A 25622-nucleotide genomic window follows, 5' to 3' on the forward strand; every position below is an offset into this window, starting at 1 on the left:
TGACTGTCCCTTAGCTGTTTGAAAGTCTCTTCAGCTTAAAAGGATGGCGTCTGCTGGCTTCAGGTGTGCTTATATGCTGAGATAATTGCAGATGTCGCACACCTGCGCAAGCTTACGCTGCCAATTAATTTCATTCATTGGCCCGTTCAATACTCTCCAGATAAGCGGCTTCTGATCCGAATCCTCCCATTCATGGCACTTCCGTTCCCCTCCTCGGGGAACGAAGGGTTACTTCTGTAACCTCGAACGTTCTCTTTGACTTGTTCGATAAAAATCGCTGCTTTATTCGCATCTTTTAGGCGTTATTCCAGTTTTGCACAAATTTATGTAATATATTTGGATGGAAACAGATATTGCCTACATTTTTGTCACACACAGAACAAAGTCACGTACGAGAATGGCTTGTCCTTTTTTTCATAAATAATTAGCTTAACCGTTGACATGTACTGTTTCTAGATTAATAGGATTATTATTCTTTCTAAAAAGTATTTTTAGCACTGCTTACCCTCTAAATGTTATATCAACCTCTATCACTCGATAAATAAAAAGGCAGACACACAAGTGCACTGTTAAATCTATTAAAACTGCTAAACATGTATAAAAGTTTAGAAACATTTTATAAACGTCACACATTACATTACTTATTTTATTATACTTAAATATTTAAATACTTTAAATTAAAAATTACAGTGTGACGATCGTCATTAGAATTTTCCTTATTATTATATGAGTGACGTCTGATTGGGTTACTGCTGTCAGCTGATGCAACGTTATTTAGAGCGCCTTGGATGGGTTTCTCGCTCTCTCTCTCATTCATTCCTTGTCACGCAGTCAGCATGCAGGTGATTCCGGGTCACTGAGAGGTCATGCTGACTGAGTGTGTGTGTGTGTGTAGAGAGCGCGCTGCGTACTTGTTGCTTCGAGTCCGTTTTTGTAGCTCAATATGTGTTTTCATGCTGCATGGTCTTGCTCTGAGGTAGTGGCAGTGTTCTTTAAAGTTAGCCACGGCATCGAAATGCGAGTATGTTTTTGATGCGGACGTTGAAGCGGCAACATTTATGAATGGAAGTGTTTATGATTTTTGGCGGAGGTTGTATTTGCGATGCATGGTGAACGTATTATGCGCTCGGGTTTGTTTGTGGAGTGAGGCGCGGGTTTATTTTTGTTTTTTTTGGCGCTCGAGTTGCCTATTTGTTTTGGGTTTTTTCTTTCTTTTTGTTTGAATGTTTGATCACTATCGTGATCGGGATTTGTGTTGCAGTTTTCTGGGCCCAGTAGCATCGACGGGTGATCGGGTAAGCAAATGTTTCTTCTTTGATTTATATTGTTTTGGTTAACTTGTATATGTGTATGTATGTCCAAAAGATTTAATGAGATGGTAGAGTAACCATATGAATGTGCATTGCGTTCACGATTGCTTCAACGTGCACAAATGGAAAATCTACTTTAGCGTATACGAATTGAGAGACATTTCAAGTGCATTGATTACCCGTTTACTTCAGCGTGCACAAATGGAAAATCTACTTTAGCGTATACGAACTGAGAGACATTTCAGAGTGCATTAATTACCCGATTACTTCAGCGTGCACAAATGGAAAATCTACTTTAGCGTATACGAACTGAGAGACATTTCAGAGTGCATTAATTACCCGATTACTTCAGCGTGCACAAATGGAAAATCTACTTTAGCGTATACGAACTGAGAGACATATCAAGTGCATTGAATGTGCAATTGATTCAGCGTGCACAAATGGAATATATACTATGTGTAAAGTGTACAACTGAGTTCTGTAAGTTCTGGAATGTGTGATTGATTTGATTTGAACTTGAATTATGTTTGTGGGAATTTGATTAATATTGATTGTTGTATATTTAGAAGTGGTTTATTTGATTTATTTCTTTATGGTTGGTTGATGTATCACCCGTTGATGGTTTTGTTTGTAAAAGGTAATTAATTGGTATTGTGCCTGGGCCTGGAAATTTAAGTTTGTTTGGTTTATGGATTTACTTACAATTTGTTGAAGTTAAAGTTTGTTCTTTTTGTTTTTTTCTTTATTAATTCATTGATCTGTTGTATGATTGAATATCTGATTTGGTTTTATTAAATCATGCATCCGTTGAAACTTAAATTTTCATTTAATTGAATTATTTAAGAAACTGTAGTGGGGTCTTTCAACCCCTGGCGCCCAACCCACTTTATTAGCCAAATACCGCTACAGATTTGGCGCCCAACGTGGGGCCCTGAGATATGCTAAATATTTAGTGGTTTTTGTAATTTTTGCTTAATAATGGAAGCTGACAACTTTCTTATTAATCTTCCTGATGTAGCAGAAGGTAGTTGTGAGGGCCCATCTCATAACAGTCCTGTTACTCCACAGATTGGCCGATCATTATTAGATGAGGACACTGGGATGGAACAGCCATTTATTGGGGCTCCGATCCTCTCCTCTGAAAGTCGGACAGACGATTTAGCAGTTTTAGTCCAGACAATTGATTCTCTTAAAAGTGTATTTGTAGATACAGTAGACCGGCAGAAAAAATGGCTTCAGGACAGTACTGAACTTTGTACTCAGGAAGTTCCTAAGAAAACATTAACTGTGGTTGAAAAAGCACATTCTGAATTTTTGGACGTTCTTTCTGACCGTATGAAAGAGTTTACTAAACATACAATTGAAGCTATACAGTGGAACTCGAAACAGACACACAATGAATTTAAGGCAATGTTTGATGAGGCTAACTCTTCAATGTTTTCTTCCTTTAAGAGAGCTTTGGAAGAATCTAGGGTAGGAGAAAAAACATTACAGGAAGAAGTATGCAGCTTGAGGAAGGAGCTACTTGCCATGCAAACTTCGCTTGATTCCTTTATGCAGCAGAGGATCTCACTTGACACTAAAGTAGATGAAAAGGTTCTGGTTTCTGGGTCTCAGGTATGTTCAAATACATCTTCACATGTAGACTCTAGTGAGTCCATTAGTCAACCTGCTCTTTCAAATTTGACTTGTGGGCGTATTCCGCCTATTAAAATGGTATTTCCTACATTTGGAGGAGTAAATGATGAGTCTGATCCTGTTATTTATTTGGAGAGATGTAATGACTTCTTAGCTCTAAGACCAATGTCAAACAGTGAGATACTTGCCACCATGCGTAGTGTTCTGCATGCCTCAGCCCGAGATTGGTGGGAGACAGTAAGATTTAAAATTAATTCTTGGGAAAGTTTTCAGAAGGCTTTTTTAGCGGTTTTCCTCCCAGAGGATTATCAGGATGTGCTCGAAGAAAAAGTGCGTAATCGACTGCAAGGGACAAATGAAAGTGTTCGAGACTTTGCTTTTTCATTCCAAGCTTTATTTAAACGCTGGAAAAAAGAAGCTACTGATACTGAAGTTTTGAAAGCTCTTTTAAAAGCGATGAATCCTTGTTATGCTAGTCAACTTCGTGGCCGTGCACAGACTGTAGAGGAACTGGTGAGATTAGGAACACAATTAGAGAGAGATTATGATCATCAAATAAAGTACAATCAGTTACAGTTACCTAAGAGTTCTTTTCTTGACCAGCATTTATCTAAAAAATCAAAAGGGGTAGAAGTAAAATCAAACTTACCTCCAGAACAAAGTTTGACTAGTTTGCTTTGTTGGCGATGTCATGAAAATCATTCCCCAGGTTCTTGTTCCAAGTTTAAGGCTGTCCTGAGTGGAAAGCAAACTGGTGGACAATTTCAAGGAAATAAAGAGTTCCAACCTCAAAATCAGCAACGAGGTATGCTGTCTGCTTATGATACTCAGTGCTTTGTAAAAAAAGATGTGTCATCTGGTAGGAAGCTGGATAAGAGAGATGGTATTAAAATTCTTCGTCAGTTGGTTATCCCCATGATGGTTCGGAACTGTAGTGGTAAAGCACTTGTTGATACAGGAGCTACTTATACATTGCTCAACGTCGATTTATGGAATAAGATAAAAGAACCCAATGAGCGACTAGATGTATGGCATGAGGGACCACTTTATCTAGCTAATGGCGATGCTACTGTTCCTCTTGGCCAAAAAGTACTGGACTTCTATTTGCAGGATTTGCATTTCCAAGTTCCAACTGTAGTTCTGCCAGCTCAGAACCTTGTGTATTCAATGGTTTTGGGTTTAGATTTTATCGCACTGACTGGGTTGCAACTGAACATTAAAGATCAACTGTACAGTTTTTCAGATGATCCACAAGGTCGGGTTTTCCCTTTCCAACCGCCTATTACACCAGGGGACTCTTGGAAGTGTTGTAAACCACCTGGTAACTATAATCCATCTGCTTCTTTGTATTCTGCTATACCTCCTGTTCAGTTTGTATGTACAGCAAACGAATGTGTGGATAAGAGTGATGTGGGAGAGTCTGGTTCTGTATTGATGGAGCTTTTGCAAAGAAAAATCAAGGAGAGCAATCTTTCAGAACGTGAGTCTCATGTTCTGTTTACTCTTTTGTATGACCATCCTGACGTTTGTACTCCTAATTTGGGTAGAACCCATCTTGTCCAGCATAAGATTGCAGTTTCAACAGATGTTGTTGTAGCTCAAAAACCATACAGACTACCCATACACAAAAAGGAGATTGTAAAGGAACAAATTGATGATATGCTCAATCAAGATATCATCCAGCCATCTCATTCACCCTGGGCATCTCCTATTGTGTTAGTTCCTAAAAAAGATGGAGGGCAGAGATTTTGTGTTGATTATCGTAAACTGAATGCAGTCAGTGAAAGCGACGCATTTCCTCTTCCCACAGTGAATGAGATCTTGGAGTCCCTTTCTGGGTCAGGGATATTTAGTACTCTGGATTTAAATAGTGGATATTGGCAGGTGTCCATGCATCCAGATAGTATGGCCAAGACCGCTTTCGTCTCACCTTTTGGCCTATATGAGTTTAAGGTGTTACCTTTTGGCCTGAAAAATGCACCGGCCACATTTCAAAGGCTTATGAATAGAGTCTTGGCTGACTATCTGGGGCAGTGTTGTTTAGTGTATCTAGATGACATAGTTGTCTATTCGGCTAACTTTCACCAACATGTCCTAGACCTCCAGAAAGTTTTGAGATGTTTGCAGAGAGCAGGACTAACTCTCAAACTTCCAAAATGTCATTTCTGTTTAACAGAGATCAAGTTTCTTGGCCATATTGTGACTACTGATGGTGTAAAGGCAGACCCTGCTAAAACAGAAGCTATTCAGAATTTTCCAGTCCCAACAAATTTAAAGGAACTCCAACGGTTTCTGGGAATGAGTGGGTGGTACCATAGGTACGTTCAAAATTTTTCAGATATTGCCGAACCACTTAATGCTCTAAAGAAGAAAGGAGTTCGTTTTCAGTGGACAGCTGAGTGCCAGGTAGCGTTTGACTGCCTCAAAAGGCATCTTTCCTCACCACCTGTACTTGGACACCCAAATCATGCCCATACATTTGTAGTTTATACTGATGCCAGTTCAACCGGCTTAGGTGCTGTTCTTGCTCAACGACCCTCCACTTTTGGTGCATCTGAGGAGGTGTTGGCGTATGCTAGCCGTACTCTGACATCAGCAGAGAAAAACTATTCTACAACTGAGCGGGAGTGTTTAGCAGTGGTTTGGGCTGTAGAACGGTGGCGGCATTATTTGGAGGGAAAATCCTTCATTGTAGTCACTGATCATGCCTCTCTTCTTTGGGTGTTCAACACTACAAAAACAAATTCCCGACTGATTCGCTGGGCTTTGAGACTACAGGAGTTTGAGTTTATTCTGGAGTATCGTAAGGGGAAGCTTAATAGCGCCCCGGACGCTTTGTCTCGGATTGACGTTCCTGATTCTTTTCCAATGGTAGCTTCCTATGTTCCTAAGCAAAGTACAGAGAGTATGGTGTCACTATTTCCTCTTTGTGATGAGGATATCTGGATTGCACAGCAACAAGATGTAGAAATCCAAAGGATATATCAGAGCTTAGCAGAAGGAAAGCAGAGTGATGAGGGATCTGGCTCTGAGTTTGTCATTTTAGAGGATAAGGTCTATAGGAAGGTGTCTAATCCTACAAAAGGAACTCATTTTCAGATTTATGTTCCACAGACTCTCAGAGAAATTTTGTTGGAGGCATATCACTCCAATCCATTGAGTGGTCATTTTGGGCGTTATAAAACTCAAAAAAGGTTAATGCAAGTTGCCTTTTGGCCTAATATGTGGAGAGATGTATCTGACTTTGTGAAGAACTGTACTAGTTGTCAGCAAAATAAACCAGAGTGTCGTAAGCCTGCTGGAAAACTTCAGCAAACTGAAGTGAAGGAGCCTTGGGAAATGCTTGGTGTAGACCTTATGGGGCCACTGCCTCGTAGTACCCTGGGTAACACTCAATTGTTAGTTGTTGTGGACTATTACAGTCACTGGGTTGAGATGTTTCCTCTTCGCAAAGCTACTGCTGGAGTAATTGCCCAGACACTTAGGAAGGAAGTACTGACTCGATGGGGTGTTCCAAAGTTCCTACTATCTGACAGGGGACCTCAATTTACATCTGAGATTTTGAAGGATCTGTGTAGCAGATGGGGAGTGGTACAAAAATTAACAACAGCATATCATCCCCAAACTAATTTTACGGAACGTGTGAATCAGGTAATTAAAGTCATGATCTCCTCTTATGTGTTTGGTGAGCATAATCGGTGGGATCATTACTTACCAGAGTTGAGATATGCCATCAACTCTGCTGTTCAGGAGAGTACTGGATACTCCCCAGCAGAGTTATTATTGCACAGAAATCTGAGAGGACCTTTTGAACTTGTGTTAGAGCCTCACCAGACTGGTCTTAGGGTTCTTAAAGACTTGCAGGAAGTGGTAAAAAGAAATGTGCGTAGGGCTAAGGAAAAACAGAAGCGTTTGTATGATGCGAGACGAAGAGATGTGCATTTCACAAGAAATGATAGAGTTTGGATGAGAGCACATCCTCTTTCTAAGGCTTCTCAAGCATTTGCAGCTAAATTCGCAGCTAGATGGATTGGGCCTTATCGAATTGTGGAAAAGCTTGGTCCGGTGAACTACCGGATTGTTCGGGAGGATAATGGGGAAGATTTACGTACAGTTCATGTATGCAATTTAAAACCTGCATTTCCCTCCGCAGGGGAATTGGATCGTAGAGAGAGAGAAAGGGTCCTGAAAATTTTTGTCGAAGAGTCAGAAGATGAGGAATTTCTTGGATTTGAATAGTCCTGAGATCCAGTAATCACTTAACTGATTTCCATATTTATACATAAGATTATTTGGTGAGTAGAGTTATTGGTATGGAAAGCTGTTGAGTGTCCTTTTATTGCTGCATAATTTTTAGGTCTTAAAAAACCCCTAAAGATTTCTTGTAAGTAACTTATAGATCACAACCTCTTTAAGTTTGACTGATCTTTTTCCATGGGGGGGAGAGTGTGACGATCGTCATTAGAATTTTCCTTATTATTATATGAGTGACGTCTGATTGGGTTACTGCTGTCAGCTGATGCAACGTTATTTAGAGCGCCTTGGATGGGTTTCTCGCTCTCTCTCTCATTCATTCCTTGTCACGCAGTCAGCATGCAGGTGATTCCGGGTCACTGAGAGGTCATGCTGACTGAGTGTGTGTGTGTGTGTAGAGAGCGCGCTGCGTACTTGTTGCTTCGAGTCCGTTTTTGTAGCTCAATATGTGTTTTCATGCTGCATGGTCTTGCTCTGAGGTAGTGGCAGTGTTCTTTAAAGTTAGCCACGGCATCGAAATGCGAGTATGTTTTTGATGCGGACGTTGAAGCGGCAACATTTATGAATGGAAGTGTTTATGATTTTTGGCGGAGGTTGTATTTGCGATGCATGGTGAACGTATTATGCGCTCGGGTTTGTTTGTGGAGTGAGGCGCGGGTTTATTTTTGTTTTTTTTGGCGCTCGAGTTGCCTATTTGTTTTGGGTTTTTTCTTTCTTTTTGTTTGAATGTTTGATCACTATCGTGATCGGGATTTGTGTTGCAGTTTTCTGGGCCCAGTAGCATCGACGGGTGATCGGGTAAGCAAATGTTTCTTCTTTGATTTATATTGTTTTGGTTAACTTGTATATGTGTATGTATGTCCAAAAGATTTAATGAGATGGTAGAGTAACCATATGAATGTGCATTGCGTTCACGATTGCTTCAACGTGCACAAATGGAAAATCTACTTTAGCGTATACGAATTGAGAGACATTTCAAGTGCATTGATTACCCGTTTACTTCAGCGTGCACAAATGGAAAATCTACTTTAGCGTATACGAACTGAGAGACATTTCAGAGTGCATTAATTACCCGATTACTTCAGCGTGCACAAATGGAAAATCTACTTTAGCGTATACGAACTGAGAGACATTTCAGAGTGCATTAATTACCCGATTACTTCAGCGTGCACAAATGGAAAATCTACTTTAGCGTATACGAACTGAGAGACATATCAAGTGCATTGAATGTGCAATTGATTCAGCGTGCACAAATGGAATATATACTATGTGTAAAGTGTACAACTGAGTTCTGTAAGTTCTGGAATGTGTGATTGATTTGATTTGAACTTGAATTATGTTTGTGGGAATTTGATTAATATTGATTGTTGTATATTTAGAAGTGGTTTATTTGATTTATTTCTTTATGGTTGGTTGATGTATCACCCGTTGATGGTTTTGTTTGTAAAAGGTAATTAATTGGTATTGTGCCTGGGCCTGGAAATTTAAGTTTGTTTGGTTTATGGATTTACTTACAATTTGTTGAAGTTAAAGTTTGTTCTTTTTGTTTTTTTCTTTATTAATTCATTGATCTGTTGTATGATTGAATATCTGATTTGGTTTTATTAAATCATGCATCCGTTGAAACTTAAATTTTCATTTAATTGAATTATTTAAGAAACTGTAGTGGGGTCTTTCAACCCCTGGCGCCCAACCCACTTTATTAGCCAAATACCGCTACAACGCATTAACTTGAGCAGATGTTTTCTCACGCTAACTGTCTCTGTTTCACTGATGGTTGCTTCTTTTTAAATATATAGACTCATATTTGATATAACTTTGCATGAGCAGATCAAATTCAGTCGGAGAAAGAAATGCTGATCTCTTTTTTTTAAGATGTTGCCATAGTCACTCGTAATATCTGTGCTCCATTAACAAGGCCTTTTTATAGTCAAGGTGTGCGCGCTTAACTCTGAGTTGGTCTACTCAAAGTTCATTGATCTAACTCAGATCAGCTATTCTGAAACCGAAAATTCTGAGTTTTTAATCTCTCGGTAAATCAACTCAGAGTTCAAGTTTAAACTCCGAGTTGTTTGAACCTCCTTACTGGCCCCAGATGTGTGTAATGACATTCTAGCTTGAAATAACAAAAAATAAGGTTAAGAATCTTGGTGTGACTCTGGAGTCAGATCTAAGTTTCAATAGTCATGTCAAGCAAACGCTATAGTAGTATCAGTAGTTGCAGTCGTTGTAGTAGTATCAGTATTAGTAGACATTGTAGTAGTAGTAGTCGTGGTTGTGGCTGTAGTAGAAGCAGTAGTAGTTGTAATATAAGTAACTTTCTGTAGTAGTAGTGGTGTAGCACTAGTGATTTATTATTATTGTTGTCAGTTATTACTGTTGTCCTTTCTTTCTTTTTACTCTCATATTTACCATCATACATTAATAAGCATTGTTGTTACTCCCTACCTCTGACTGGTTTCTTTCTATATGTTTTATTTATATCTGTGACACTTGCTTCATTTATTGACTGTTATTGCTCCTTATGTATGTACTCTGACCTGTCCACCAAGTTACCTCTACATGCATACACACATTCACACGCACACACTCACGCACATACCAGTACCTGACTATATTGTTGTTGTTTTTTGTTTTGTTTTTGTTTCGTTGCTTTGTATTTGTTATTTGTTGATGTTTTCTTGTATTTGTATGATTTTTGCATATTCTAATAAAAAAAGGCAGTTGGTAAATCAGCATACTATCATTTCAAAAACATTGCAAGATTTAGATGCTTTGTTTCCAGTGAGGACTTAGAGAAACTTGTTCATGCTTTTATCAGCAGTAGGGTGGATTACTGTTAACGACCTCCTCACTGGCCTTCCCAAAAAGACAGTCAGATAGTTGCAGCTCACCCAGAATGCTGCGGCCAGGATTCTGACCAGAACCAGTAAATCAGAGCACATCACACCTGTCCTCAGGTCTTTACACTGGCTCCCAGTTACATTCAGAATAGATTTTCGAGGATTATAACTTGTCTATTTATCACTAAATGACCTTGGAGCTCAACACATAACAGATATGCTGACTGAATACAAACCTAACAGATCACTTAGATCTTTAGGAACAAATAAACTATAAAATTCAATAGTTCAGTCAAAGCAGGGTAAATCGGCTTTCAGCCACTATGCTCCTCGCTGCTGGAATCAACTTCCAGAAATGATCCGATGTGCTCCAACATTAAGCACATTCAAATCGAGACTGAAAACACGTCTGTTTAGCTGTGCCTTTACTGAATGAGCACTGTGCTGCGTCCGACAGATCGCATTTTTATGTCTTACTCTTGTATTTCATTCTTTTATAACCTGTTTCAACACATTTTAAAATGTTTTGTCTGTTTTTGGTCATTTTTATTATTTGTTTTTATTTTTCTTATACTGTCTCTTTATTCTTGTTTATGTAAAGCACTTTGAATTGCCACTGTGTATGAAATGTGCTACATAAATAAACTTGCCTTGCCTTGCCTTGATTAAACTTACAAAACTGATAATCCTTCTTCTGTTCTCTTACCGGAACTACCCCTATCATCTTGTGTGTACGACACCTAAACCCACTGAGCGTTCCATACGCTAGTATAGGTATGAGGGTGTGCAAGAGATCTACAGAGAGAATTTGCCAGCCCAGTCACCAGACATGGACATTTTTAAGCATGTCTTGGGTAAAATGAAAGAGGAGGCATTGTAGATGAGTCCAAAGATTCTTGATGAACTCTGGGAAACATGGGCAACAAGACTTTTGTCAGGTAGTGTTCACAGTGGTAAGTGCTGTTTGTTTTCTGTGTGGTGAGTACCACAAAAAGTAATGCATTACAGTAACAAATTACTAACATTCATTTTCTTGTCGGCTTAGTCCCTTTACTAATCCAGGGTCACCACAGTGAAATGAACCACCAGCTTATCCAGCAAGTTTTTACGCAGCGGATGCCCTTCCAGCCCAACCATCTCTGGGAAACATCCACACACACATTCACACTCACACACACACACAATTTAGCCTACCCAATTCACTTGTACCTCATGTCTTTGGACTGTGGGGGACACCGGAGCACCCAGAGGAAACCCACGAGAACGCAGGGAGAACATGCAAACTCCACACAGAAACACCAACTAAGCCGAGGTTCGAACCAGCTACCCAATGATCTTCTTGCTGCGAGGCGACAGCACTACCTACTGCGCCACTGCTTCGCCCAAATTACTAACAGTATTTAGTAATACAGGAGAAGTGTAACGCATTACAAATCTGAGACAGTAATATTGTAAGATAAGTGATTACTTTTAAACGGTAACAAGTAATCTGTAATGTATTACATTTTGGATGTAACTTTACAATGCTGATTGTTTAGGGTTTGTATGTGCAGTCCTAGTAAAAATACAATTTATCAAGACTTGCTAGTTGGCCATTGGATGTAGATTTAGCAGTGTTTGATTGAAACTTTTTAGACCACAGAGACATATTTTGTTGTTGTTGTTGCATTTGTCAGATCTATTTACAATACCAACAAGCTTTCAAAATGAAACCTTTCCTAGAAAAGCTTTAAATCAAATATGATATTTATATAATGCCTGATAACACCTAAGTTAGTCTTTATATGTGGAATAATTGACAACTGGTCATTGAACTATAGGAATATAATGTGCATGTTTTTTTGTTTTTTTTATCAGGTTAACCATGTTGAATTCGCAACAATTCAATACACGAATATATGTTTAATGACACGAGACCTCTAAAACAATGTGATGAACATTATTCATGATCACAATGTCAGTTGTGCTGATTTTAGTTATACGTAGTCCTAGTTTCAATTCCAAAGACGTTCATTCATTCATTTTCCCTCGGTTAAGCACCTTATAAATCAGGTGCCACTACACCAGAATGAACCACCAACTATTCCAGCATATGTTTTATGCAGCCGATCCCCTTCCAGCCACAACCCAGTACAGGTAAACCCCCATCCACATTCACACACACTCACACACCACAGCCAATTTAGTTAATTAAATTCACCTATAGCGCATGTGTTTGGACTGTGGTGGAAACCAAAGCACCTGGAGGAAACCCACGCCAACACAGGGAAAACATACAAACTCAGCAAAGAAATGCCAACTGGCCCAGTTGAAACTCGATCCGGCGACCTTCTTGATGTGAGGCCACAGTGCTAACCATTGAACCACCATCCCGCCCCATACCAAGGACATATATAATCCATTTCATTCATTGACTATACATCAATGAAACATATTTCATAATCAAATTGAATGAATACACTTATGGTCATTTAAATGAATAGTATATTATTATTTATCAAAACATATTTAGAATATCTTATATATTAAGTATTTACAGGTATTAAAAATGGAAAGTAATTTATTAGTTGAGAAGCTAGCAGCTAGCTGAGAAATAATTGGAACAAGCAAAAGTACTACATGTGCAGTTGTTACACTGAGTGACAGTCAACCCTGTCCACTGGAACAGAGGCAGAGTTATATAACAGCTATCCATTAATTCTCCAAACCAATCTATGTAGGGTCACCGACTATCCCAGTGTCTCAGCCTAAGGCAAAGGCTCAGGATAGATAGCCAGTCCAAAACAGTAATGAGAGACACAGACATACACATGATCACAAATCTCCAGTAAAACTCTACAGTAAATGAACCATGGTCTAATTACTCCAAGCACAGTTTCTGCATGAGTTCCTGAAATTATACTGCTGAAATATGAGTGCTTATTAAGTAATGTATCAAAGGCACCCAAAATATCAAGTCTAAACCTGAAGCTACTCTCCTACGACTTCATTAAATGTGCCATAAAACGTCCCCTGTTGTGAATTGCAGATTTAGAAAAGCCATCATTCTTCTTTCCCTTCTGACCTCTATAGCTCCTGGTCAGCCAGTTGCTGAGGGAAACTGTGGGAATGCTTGAAGGGACATTTCCCACTTGGGACGTCTGAGTGTGAGAAACAAAAATTCCTCAAGGGTTGCTGGTCAGTGGGTACAGTGTTCTTGTACACTACAGTCAGGCTGGTCAAGACATCAGCAACTCTCTCAGGCCCCGTGTGTCCAACTGCACAGAAAGAGTGGCATTTGGCCTCCTCACCAAACAATGCAGTCCTTAAACCGTCCTGCTATCGGCTTCATGGAGGCATTGTGGCCTCTACACTTCACTACAGGTGGCGAGCAAGTGGAGTGTTTTGATGGGTGCTGAGCAGCTGTTCAAATGTTGTTTTAATATGTGTGTTTTTCAAAATGCTCAGGAACACACTGTTTTCAACAACATGTGCCATTGTCTCAGCTGTTCCTGCTCCCCTACCTAGATCCTGTGAACTTGACTGAATGATTGTGTTTTTCTCTTTACCTCTGCATGTCTTTATTATTCCTTCTTGTGTATGGCGTGTAATGGATGGCATTCGTTTGTAATGGAATTTGCTCAAGAAAGCAGGCAATATTAGTACTATGGGATTATCCAAAACCCCCTGATCCTACAGTGTAAGTATTAAACTTTCGCATGTTTTTCATCCAACATCACAAATGATACTTCAAACAGTGCAGCTTGTTGACGAGAGCTGAGCTATTACTCTTCTTAACGATCATATTTATAGTAAGACAAGTCAGGGGCTTGTTTTAAAGGAGAGATCTGAGGCCATGTTTCCACACAGTAATAAGAAGGGGATTTGTAGATCACATCACATGTAGAGGATAGCTATGTTTCTATCAGCCTATTTTTTTATCGTAGAGTTACTGAGAAGAGTTTACTCTTTTACCAAAACAGTTTTACAAAAAGTTAACAAATACATTTTGGTAAATGTTCTGGTTTTAATGGATCAGGTTAACAAAAAATTAGCACAATAAGTCACTGTAATGCTGCGTTCACCCCAGACGCGGAAGCGTCAAGCTTGATTGATTTACATGTTAAGTCGAAGCAAAGGCGCGAATAGACTTAGAATAGATCCTGCGATGTGATATCCAGTCAGGAGTTTGCTCTTGTTGGGGCGTGATTATGACGTAGTGCCTGTTGTTGGTGTCCCGGGGTAAATCTTCCTGCCAACACTGACAACAGGTCATCAAACTGGGATCGTCTCAGTTGGAAGCACCGCTAAAAGCTTCCATCATCCAGGTATCATCCTGGGTGCACCTCTAAATGGATCTAGTGGACTCATGGCTCCAAACGTATCAACGCTGTTTTTCAGTCTTCCTAAAGCACATAAACACAGCTATTTTCTCAATAAAATCCAGGTTAGCCGTTTAGCAATAAAGCTAGAGTCACTGAGCAGACAGAAGCCCCACCCATGACGTGAATCCGCATCTGTCAATTGCGCTGACTGATTGTATCTCTCATCATAGTATACTATACAGTCTGCATACATCACTTTAGACAAACTATACATTTCGAGAATGAAGCTCGGCTGCAGCTGGAAAACAATGTTTTAATGCAATGCAAATGGCAAAGGCACATCACAAGTCACTTCGGAGGAGGCGTGAATTAATTTAGCCAAACTGTGATACAGTCATCATCCAGAAATATTACCAATGATTCATCAGGTAAGGTTTTTTCCTCCCTCTTTCTTTGTTTAAAATTTTGGTTGAAGCAAATATTTGGCTGTTTTTCAATATGCGTTCTTCAGCGATCTTTAGCGTCCTTGTGTATCGTCACCAGCAACAACCAAAGTTCAGTTCCAATTATTAAGACTGCAAGTACTGAGGACACGTGTAACTTCCCGGATGATGCAGACTTGAGCACCGAACTCATTCTAAAAGTCCTCAGAAGTCATTGTGACTGGACGTGGGAAGCACAGCATTTTATATAGATGTATTATTGAAATTCAGAGAAATTACTTATTTACCTTTAGAGTTTCCCTAGATAAAAGTGTGAATGTAAACATTACCATGAAAATCTTAATAAAGGCATAAACACACTGAGGGTGTTTATTTGCTGAAATTCGTAATAAAATCTGTTTCATTTGTATTGTGCGATGTATATTTGTAAAGTCTTTATGCATATGTAACCCTGCCGGTCCTACGCCACCTAACCTGCTCCGAGCTGGTATTGATCTGGCGACCTTCCGCATAAGAGTCGGTTGCTCTACCAAGGAGGCTGAAGACCTTAAATTGAAAAAAAGAGCACAGGTGTGTTTACATCACCCCAATATGACGGTCTATAGACTTTACTTACACACATGTCCGTCCAAACAGCTTGAAAAGTAGATTTTTTTTACAACAGGTGCCATTTAAATACAGATGTTACCGGAGTCTTAAATATGTTGCTCTTGTTAATTTGTAGCAAATTTCATGAAATTAAATGGACTTGATCAAATCATGTGTTCAAATGCATTTGAACAGCCTAAAAATTACCTAAACATTATTGTCATGGGACGTTTCTTAGGAAAGTGAGCCAAAACAAAGTATTCATACTTTGCTGCATTGTACAAAAACAAAGATTATAAACAAAATTGTAGTCGCCGTCCATATATTTTTCTTACACTGCCTTGCTCGCTTACTCATAAGCTGTGTAACATAGGATTGTTTATTCAGGAGTACTCATGCATCACACTGAGTGCTCCTACAAGTGATGTAGAGCATGAAGTAATAAGAAGCAAGCTTCTCGATGAAATCTGAACTCAAGTGGCCACAAGAGACGCGTTTAAACACATCTTATACCAGATGGAAACCTGAGCACACTAACGACTGCATAATGTGCTAACAACCACTCAGCATACCTTAGCAACCACATAGCAATGACCTAGTCACCAGTCAGACTATTAAATCTACCACCATGTCTTATCAATAACATAACAACCCCTGGGCTCTGACCCAGAACACTTTAGCAACTGTATAGCAATGCCCAAGACACCGTTTAAAATACTTGATTAACCACGAGTGAAGAAACGATCAGTTATATGCCAAAACAACCACATACAGTACAGTAGCGACACCCTGGCAACCACTCATGCTAAAAATTTACCATTTCTTCCACACATTCTAGTATTGATGCCTCAACCAGCAAAATGTGGTAACTTATTCTTCAATCATCACACACAATCACATTGTTTTGAAAGTTAGTCAACAATAAAGAGACTACATCAAAGATACTCAAGCCTTGCAATTGTGAAAAATGAGCCATCATGTCCACATAAAACTTATTTCTTATTTAAACCCGCATTTTAAAACTAGATGGGAAAACATGACTCATTCAACTCAAGTTCTCAAAGCACCATCATTTACTGTTATTCTGTGATAGAGGCCAGCTAGTAAGAACTGTGCAAGTAAACCTCGCTCTCCTGACTTCAAACGCCACACTGGCGACAGATGCTAGAGACTGTAGTCTTTAGTGTCCTTGTTTGTGCACTTTCCTCCTATGCTGGTAAAGCTGTTTCAAATTTTTTTGTGAGCAGCTCAAGAAAAACCAGAGGGCTTGGTGCAGTGATGCAGATGGGAGTGAGGTATGGAGGAGACAGCCATGTAGTAAGAGCTGGGCAAGTAAGCATTGCTATTTGGCTTCAGGAAGCACACTAGCAACTGATTCTTGGCTCTGTCATTTATCATTTTTGTTACACTTCCTACGTCCCATGCCAGAATCATCAATTTGAGTCACACTCAGAGCTGGTTGAGGGATTTCAGGCATTACTTGCAGTTGAAAGGCCATTTTAAACTTCTGTGTCGATTACATGTAGTAAGTCGGACATAGCCTTCACATATTCGCATACCCTTCACCTTACTCTGAAGCAGACCCTGATGCACACCTTTCAAAATATGTAACTACACTTTGCGGTGACTTAGGTTGTGGTGAGGGATTTGCGTCTTTAATAAACTATGACAGTTTGCGATCATTGAACAGTAAGAATAATTAATAAATCCATATGAAGCAGTCCCTTAAAAGTCACGTCTCGTCTTCAGTTTCGGGCTCAGACGCACTTTGCACTTTCTACAAGTGTACCGCACCAAAGCCCAAGTGAACAGCGTTCTGGCACACCTCTTCCAACCAGGCCAGAGCCGGCCAACTGAACCGCGCCTGAGCCCGATTCAGAGCACTCACACTTCTCAAATGAACCGGGAAAGGCGCCTGGGCATGGTTTGGATAGCATAGTGTGAGTGCGCCCATAGAAAACAAGATTTGAGGTTGGTCGGCTTGGTAGCAATGACAAGTCCCAGCCGGCACACGACCGACCTTCAACGTTGAAATATGGTTGAAATAAGGTCAGATGTGTTTTGAACGTTGAAATAATGTTGATAGAACGTTTAATGTTGAACGGTTGAAAAACAGCCTGCATATGACAAGGCTTCAACGTTGAAATGTGGTTGAAAATACGTCAGTTGTTGCTTTAATGTTGAAACAATGTTGAATGATAAATGGTTGAAAAAAGTTACAGAAATCCTTGTACAAATCAACGTTGACATTTTTTTTATCATGGTCTGTATGTTGAATTAACGTCATGGCTTCACCCAATATTCAACATGTTTGGTTACCATGGTATCGGAGGACTCGGCGCACGCGGCCACGCGCAGCGCTTCACTTCACTTAATTACGAACACCTGACCTGCAGTGCAGCAGAATTCAGAGGTAAGCGTGTTTTTAGATGCTTTAAAGTTTTATTTACCCCCCGATTTTGTTTTACACACAGTGTATCTTAAATGTGACTTTGTAGTGTTTCGAATTTTGAAGCATTTAAAACTTTCCAGTTTGTTTTTAGTCTTGTTTGCGCTCCGGTGACGCAGCTAACCTCAAGGTAATGTCACATGTTTAACGTTAGTCTAAATGAGCGTTTTTATGGCAAATTCAAAGCGATAAACTCCAAACGCAGTTTAAAGTTACTGAGCAACGTTATAAAACAATATCCATTTTATACGCTGTATTATTAGTGTTATTATTACAAAGTGAACTGCTGTCGTTTCACTGTTGTTGTTGTTTTTGCTTTTAGACATGTAACTTACTCCAGAGACGCACTAACTTGCACAGCATTAAATGGAAAAGGCTTTGTCCATGTAAGTTTACTTTACCTTTAACAAAGCTATCTGTTAAATCTTCTTGGTGCTTTGGTTGGTGATTTTCTCTTTCTAATCTGTTTGTTTATTGATTGTTAGGTCATGTTGTGATATTATATTGTTATATTGATATTATTATTGTGAAATCATGTTGTGATGTTATACTATGTGACAGTATTGGGGAACAAATATGTATTTAGTGAGAAATTAATGCTTAAATTACACTTTGTATAGTAGCAGATAAAAGGTGTAATGGGTTTTAACTTTCTGAGTTTTCTGGAAGGTCCAGTTGAGGGGCATCAAGAACACGCAGATAGCCTACCTGTGTCAGCCTGGACAGACTGCAGTTCTGCTACTCCATGCCAAGGCTTTTGTATGGATGTCTTGACTACTACTGTGTTCTCTAAAGGTATTACTGGAGCAAAACAACAGCACCCGTTACAGTAAAATTTGTATTCAAAAAAATAGTGATACATGTGTAGCAGGTCCAGTACATGTGATGTCATTGAGAAGTTTTTATTAAATGTCATTAAAACAAATAAATAAACATGCTATTTAAATAAATCTAAATATTAAAAACTTGAGGATTAAGATGACAAATGAAATGCATCATCTGTCTTGCGAAAAGGGTCTACTTAAGAATTCTGGTGTTTTCCAACTTAAAGGGATAGTTCACCCAAGAATGAAAATTTACTCACATTTTACTCCCCAAATGGTTTAAAACCATTATGAGTTTATTTTGTTGAACACAAAAGAGGCTATTCTGAAAAAAAAAAAACTAAAAACCTGTAAACATTGACCTCCATAGTAGAAAAAAATACTATAGAAGTCAATGGTTAAATAGATTTGCAGCTTTCTTCAAAATATCTTCTTTTGTGTTCAACGTGGTCAGTAAATGACGACAGAATACAAATTTTGAATTATCCCTTTAATTCTCTGTCATACATGCAGACTTTTGCAGAAGTGCTACACCTTCTAGAGTTTTTCTCAACCATGTCTAAAAAGCTTTAAACAGCTTTTACAGTACATGTAATGGTTTACAACAACTTGTAATTAGATGTGTTGAATGTTTCATGATTCTTTACTGCAGCCTTGGTTAAAAAAAAAAAAATAAAAGCAATTTTTTCGAGAATCTGAAATTTGAAGTCTGGAAATGCTGGCACCGGTGGTGGCGAAGGGCTTCCTGACGATATCACACCTAATTCTTCACTTCTCTTAGTTAGGAATATTCAGATGGATGACTCAAAATTATTGAGTGTGGCGATATTATAGGACTAATTTGGATTCAATAAAAAAATAAATATTTGAATTTCACTTTGTATAATAGCTGATACCAACTTAGTTGTAACCTCGTATTTCATTTATTGCAGGTTTTCTGGAGGCTCCATTTGAGGGCATCAAGGACATACTGATGGCCTAAACCAGTGTCAGCCTAGACAGACAGGCATCTATTGCAGTTCTGCTACACAAGACCAAACTCTCTGCTTTTGTATGGATGTCTGACTAGTACGGTGTTCTCTAAAGGTATAACTGGAGCAAAACAATAGCATCCGTTACAGTGAAATTTGTGTTCATAAAAGATAGTGATATGTGTAACAGGTCCAGTACATTTGTCATAAAGGTTAAATCACAGTAAGTACTGTAAAAATAACTTGTTTGCCTTTGCCACAACAGGTCATGGTGTGTGCTTACTGCTTGTAGTAAACACACGCTGATCTGATGAGGGAGAGATATACGCAAACACAATTGTATTTAATGTTTTGTTTTGCCTCACTAAAGTGTTGTTGGAGCTTGGTATGTTCACAGTTGAAATCACTGAAGTCACATGGAACGTTTTGACAATGTGTTTTGTGCCTTATCTTGACAATGACCATCTTGGGACCATTGCTGTCTGTAGAGGATGAGGAGCATTTAATCTAAAATATTTTAGTTTGTGTTCTGAAGATTAACAGGACTTGTGGGATGACACAAGTAATTAATTACAGAACCTATATGAACACTTAATGTGACATGTAATAGTGAAATAGTGGTCCTACATTCACAAATGTGAGCCATTATTATAAGACCCATGTGAACATGCAATTTTTATGATACTAATAATAATAATGGAATAACAAATTGCTTTTACTGTTGTGTTTGTGAGAGAGAATCAAACCATATATTCTACACATTTTCTTGATGATTTACTGAAATATTTGTCTATGTTCCACTGTCACAGGTGCTCAGTTTTGCTGCAGTAATGCTAAACACAATAGATATACTTTATACAAAAAAAAAAAAAATACTACATATTTAGCATGCAGACCTGCAAAGTGAAGGAGTAATGTCAGGTTAAGATTATAGCATGAGTTTTCACTATTGTGAATGTGAAGCCATTCATTCACAATGAATTGGAATAGCAAACCTCATTATTGATTTTGTAGGAAACTCACCTGGTGTTTGAGAAATAAATATGTATTTAACTGCTAGACTGATATAGATGTTTTAGTGTTTTAGTCTTGATTCTTTGTCCCCAGTGCCATCTTTTACCTCAAGTGTTTCTCTCAATCTATAAAACCTCAAACAGATGTAATGTATTTCACTTGTGATTCTTAGTTGTGAGTGATGTTTTTTTTTTTTTTTTTTTTTTTTTTTTTTTACTGCAGCCACTTTAAAAATGGGTATTTTGTAAACTGTGTAAACAGAATTGAAGCGTAGTTTAGTTACTTAGTTTAATTTAGTTAGTATCTGTCTTTCTGAAGACGGTAACACTTTACAATAAGGTTGTATTAGTAAGTGTTAATGTATTTACTAACATGAACAAAGAGCAATGAAGCATCTTTCATATAAAGAAAGTACAGTTCATGTCAGCTCAGTGCATTAATGTTAACAAGCATACATTTTGATTTTAATAGCATCAGGACATATTTCAATTAATTAAATGATTAATAAATGCTGTACAAGTATTTGTTCTTTGTTCATGTTAGTAAACATTAACTTTAATTCATGAAACCTAATTAAAAAGTGACTATTTAATTGTATGCCTTTTTTCTGTATTTGAGTGTACAGCATGTATAGTAACCTGCATGGTTTTGATAAACTGTATGCTGTAAATGTTGCTGTATATTTAGAATAATTGAAATAATGAGGTGTGAATTAAATAAATTGATACACAGACTAAGTTGTGTATTTGTGTCGTGTATTTTTTATTAGTAAAAATTTGTTTGCTATATTTATGGACTTTGCGTTGTATGTAATTTCTATTTAACTTACGTTGAAATGTATGACGGTGAAACAACGTCACGGTATCAACGTTGATCCAATTTGCAAAATCGAAAGGTAATTCAACCTTCATTCAACGTCTACAAAACGACCACAATTCACCCATGAAGAAGGTAAGAGTGAAACAACGTTGTGATTTCAACGGTGAATCACCGGTGGTGGTCCGACGGTGAAACAACGTCACTATATAAACGTTGATCCAATTTGCAAAATCGAAAGGTAATTCAACGTTGATCCAACCATAGACCTGACGTTGATTCAACGTTGAATCACCGTTGAAATGCCGGCTGGGGTCGGGGGACGAGCAGTGGAAGGCCAGTGATTTAAGTGTTAAACAAGTGCAGAGTCCCATGGAAGAGTTCTGGATGGATACTTGATTGTATTTACTTCTTGATTAAAATTGTTGAACGTTCGCCTCTTTCTTCCTTGAGTGAATGTGAGTTTGAGCTACTTCTAAAGTAGCATCAAACACATTTCTGATGTAACCTAAAACATCACCAAAGAAACATGACACAGTGGGACGGAGAAACCACATTGCCTACAAGTGTTTTGGAAGTGTTATTGCCAGAGCAGTACACACAGAACACAGAGGTATAAATTATCACCGCGTTGTTGACTATGTTCAAGGTATGCACCATCAGGGTACAGTGATCACTCTATTATTTATAAAACTTAAGCGCAGTAACCTAGATGGGAGAGATGTTTTAGGGCACAGGTGTCAAATCCATTTCCTGGAGGGCCGCAACTTTGCACAGTTTAGTTCCAACCCTAATTAAACACACCTGATCAACCAAATTGAGTCCTTCAGTTATGTTTGAAACCCACAGGTAAGCGTGTTGAAGCAGGGTTGAAACTGAACTATGCAGAAGCGCGGCCCTCCAGGAACTGGATTTGACACCTGTGTTTTAGGGTGCATGAGTAAACCCTGCTACCCCAACACCAAGAAACTACGCATGATGCTACAGTCTTTGGTGATTTTGTTTGCATGCCTACCTCCCATGCTGAAAACAGTTTGAATCCTTCTCAGAGTAGGTCACATACATAGGTTCAATTCCAGTCCTCGCATCACATTATTCTGTACATGTCACTTATGACTTCAAGCATTTGTTCTAATTTGAACCAGTAATGTGAATCCATAGTTGAGTTTCAATGTAAAAATAAATCCCTGTGTTTGGGTAGGGAGCAATAAAAGACAAATGAGCAGCGAGCAATAAACACTGTAGGGACAATCAAATTAGAACATAGTTTATTAAAAGAGCTTCTCATCTGTCAAGCTGGTATTCTAGATGTGTTAAATAAAAGAGACATGAGAAATGTGCAGAGTGTTGGGGTGTGAGGACTGGGATTAAAGACCACTTTGCTGGTAAGAGGTGTGCAAGTAAACATCGAGTGTCACACTGATGACAGAAGGTCGAGCCTTTAGCTTGTTAGCATGTCTGCCTCTAATGTTAGAATCATTGGTTCAAATTAACCAGTGATGTACAGAAAATTGTATGTACATGCACACATTCCAAGTGAGTTTATGTGCAAATTGCTCAGACAGTGATATTTCACACAATTTTAGGACCTGGCGAATTCTGAAGCAGTCGCATAAAATATTGCACCAAACAAATGAACAGAGGAAGACATTGCTTTTGTAATAGAGACCAGCTAGTGAAGTGCTGTGCAAGTAAATCTCACTCCCCTGATCTCAAAAGGTACTCTAGTGACATGACTCCCATGCAAAGAATTACCAGTTCAATCCCAGCTTGGAGCAAATGGGTGGTGTAGGACCGGTGGGTGAGGTTTAGGGGGGTGAGTGTAAAGAAGGCCGGCTCATGAAGTGCTGTGCAGGTAAAAGTTTACTCCCTTAATCTCAAAAGGTGTTCTAACGACAGATTTTAGAGACCATGGTCTTTAGCCTCCTTGTTAGAGCAACTACTCCCAAAGAATCACTGGTTTTACACTTCCATTGCCACTCTCTCTCTCATTCACTCTCTTTCTCTCATAAGAGCTTAACAATGATACAAGATTTGGATTTGGTACACATAAAGCACCAGGATACAAAAACGCGTAGTGACCTTGTGTATGTGAATTAAATGCCTTGTCTGCTATCATCTCTTAACATCATCCCTGATGGCCCTGCCATGCATGACACATCATACAACGCTTGCCTTTCAGTGGGTTTGTACTCCTGATACTGTAAGTTCCTCAGTGTGGCTCATAAATATCTCTGACATGGTACAAAGGAGCATGAACAATTTTCATATGACTTCTCCACATGGGGAAACATACAAGGTCATGCAACATCAAGAATTGCACAGTGTATGCCCACCTGCCATTACCCTGGCCTAAAGAAACACATTAGCAAAATATGGTAGAACCATTAAAGCCATTGATAGTGTGGTAATCTGCCACGATGGTTCAATTCCAGCTCAATGCAGATTGAGATAAAACAGATACATTGGTGCCGTGACCCGGATGGGAAGAAGTTTTAGGAGGGTGAGTATAAGGCCAGCTAGTTTGAGGTCTAGTATGTGAATAAACCATACTGCCATAATCTCAGGAGGCACACAAAATATGCTAGACACTTTACTTTTTAATGTCCTTGATAGTGAGCCTTTCTGCTGAAATTCCCAATCTAAATTGGTAGAGTAAATGATGTTGTGTAAAACTTGCATACTTTAAGGATCTTGTTTTACTCGTGTTATGTACTTTCACTAGAAATCATAAACCTTAACGAACAGATTACTTTAATTTACCTGCTTACTGTCATCTATCAAAAATAAGACTGTAACCAAAAAAAGGCAGCTTTCTGTGAAATGAATATAACAATTTTCCATTAATAGCGATTTCAGATAAGGTATTTTCCACTGGGCAAGAGTATTCAAATGCGTTACTTACATTGCCACTCCATCTTTCATGTTCAGGAACATTCAAGGTTATGCTGACAGCTCTGTCTCCACATCTTATTATCATCCAGAAACCACAGAGCTCTGATTAATCTCATGTAGCCAGACATTTAAATAACTGAAAAAAGTTTCACTGCATCCACTTAGAGAGGAATCCGTCAACTCCAGCTAAGGCCACTTCAGATGTAACCTTTACTAAACCTGGGTTTCTGACAGGCACGCATGAAATTAGCATGTATGTGTGCGGGTTTGGTTCTAATCAAAGGGGAGTTGTTTGTTTGGTGAGCACCGCCTGCGGAAGATGAAGCCCAGCCGGGAGAGCAACTGGATCCAGATGCCTGTTAATTGATAACACCAGCCGGCACTGTCCTTTTGCTCTTCTATAACTGTCAGGAGGCACATGAGTGTCTGGATACAACCCCCAAATGGTCTTTGTCGTTTCTTCATTTTCTTCCAATCCTGTTTTTCCTGCCCTGCTCCTCCTGGTTCCACTTCTCTCTTTCATTACAGCACACTTTGTAAACAGCAATTAATGATCCAGACACACTGGTCCATGCAGCTGGGGGAATAAACAATGCAGATAGTTAAACACAATGTGGTTCAAAAGTCTGAGACCACAAGTGAAAATGAAAACTAATTTTAAACAAACCGTTTTTGGGTCAAATTGTTTGTTAGTTGATTTATTTGTTTTTTTCGTCCTCGATATCTGTCAGAAGCATTAGACAAAATAAAAATATACATTTTACATTTTTTAAAGAAAGAGTTTATAATTTTTTTAACTAAAATGTTTTATTTTATTTTACACATTTGCTCAAGTAGCACACTAGATATTAGACATTCAAATTCTTCTAGTTTTTTTTTTGTTGTTGTTGTATATTTCATTTTATTAATTCCAAATTCACATAGCAAATTGTTCAATTAGATTTTTATTATGTTTAATTAAGTGTGTATTTTTTTCATTTATTTTTTAACAACAGGTTGTAGGAAAGTCCTTATGAGTGAGGGGAGTATAAAACGTGAGCTTGACAGGCAGATTGGTGTAGCGGCAGCAGTAAAGTGGTCGATGTACCGGTCCGTTGTAGTAAAGAAGGAGCTGAGAAGAAAGGCAAAGCTCTCGACTTACAGTTCAATCTACGTTTATACTCTTACCTCTTATAATCATGGGCTTTGGGTCTTGGAGTCAGGAGGCCAAAATGAGGTTTCTTCGCAGGGTGGCAGGGCACATCCTTATAGATAGGGTGAGGAGCACTGCCAC

At 38.7% G+C, this 25622-nt stretch overlaps 1 long non-coding RNA gene across 2 annotated transcripts; it reads left to right on the top strand.

The window, feature by feature from the left end:
- The first annotated feature begins 850 nt into the window (after window positions 1-850).
- Window positions 851-24585, top strand: LOC137490750 (uncharacterized). 2 transcript variants are annotated; one of them, XR_012401187.1, is made up of 4 exons: window positions 851-1295; window positions 2763-18215; window positions 18499-18624; window positions 19586-24585. It is a non-coding gene; the product is annotated as an uncharacterized lncRNA (long non-coding RNA). The 2 variants fall into 2 exon arrangements; XR_011010753.2 differs by lacking the exon at window positions 851-1295 and having other exon boundaries at window positions 8996-17793; window positions 18152-18215.
- The last annotated feature ends 1037 nt before the right edge of the window (window positions 24586-25622 follow it).

Source organism: Danio rerio, chromosome 3, assembly GCF_049306965.1.
Source record: "Danio rerio strain Tuebingen ecotype United States chromosome 3, GRCz12tu, whole genome shotgun sequence".
NCBI classification, from domain to species: domain Eukaryota; kingdom Metazoa; phylum Chordata; class Actinopteri; order Cypriniformes; family Danionidae; genus Danio; species Danio rerio.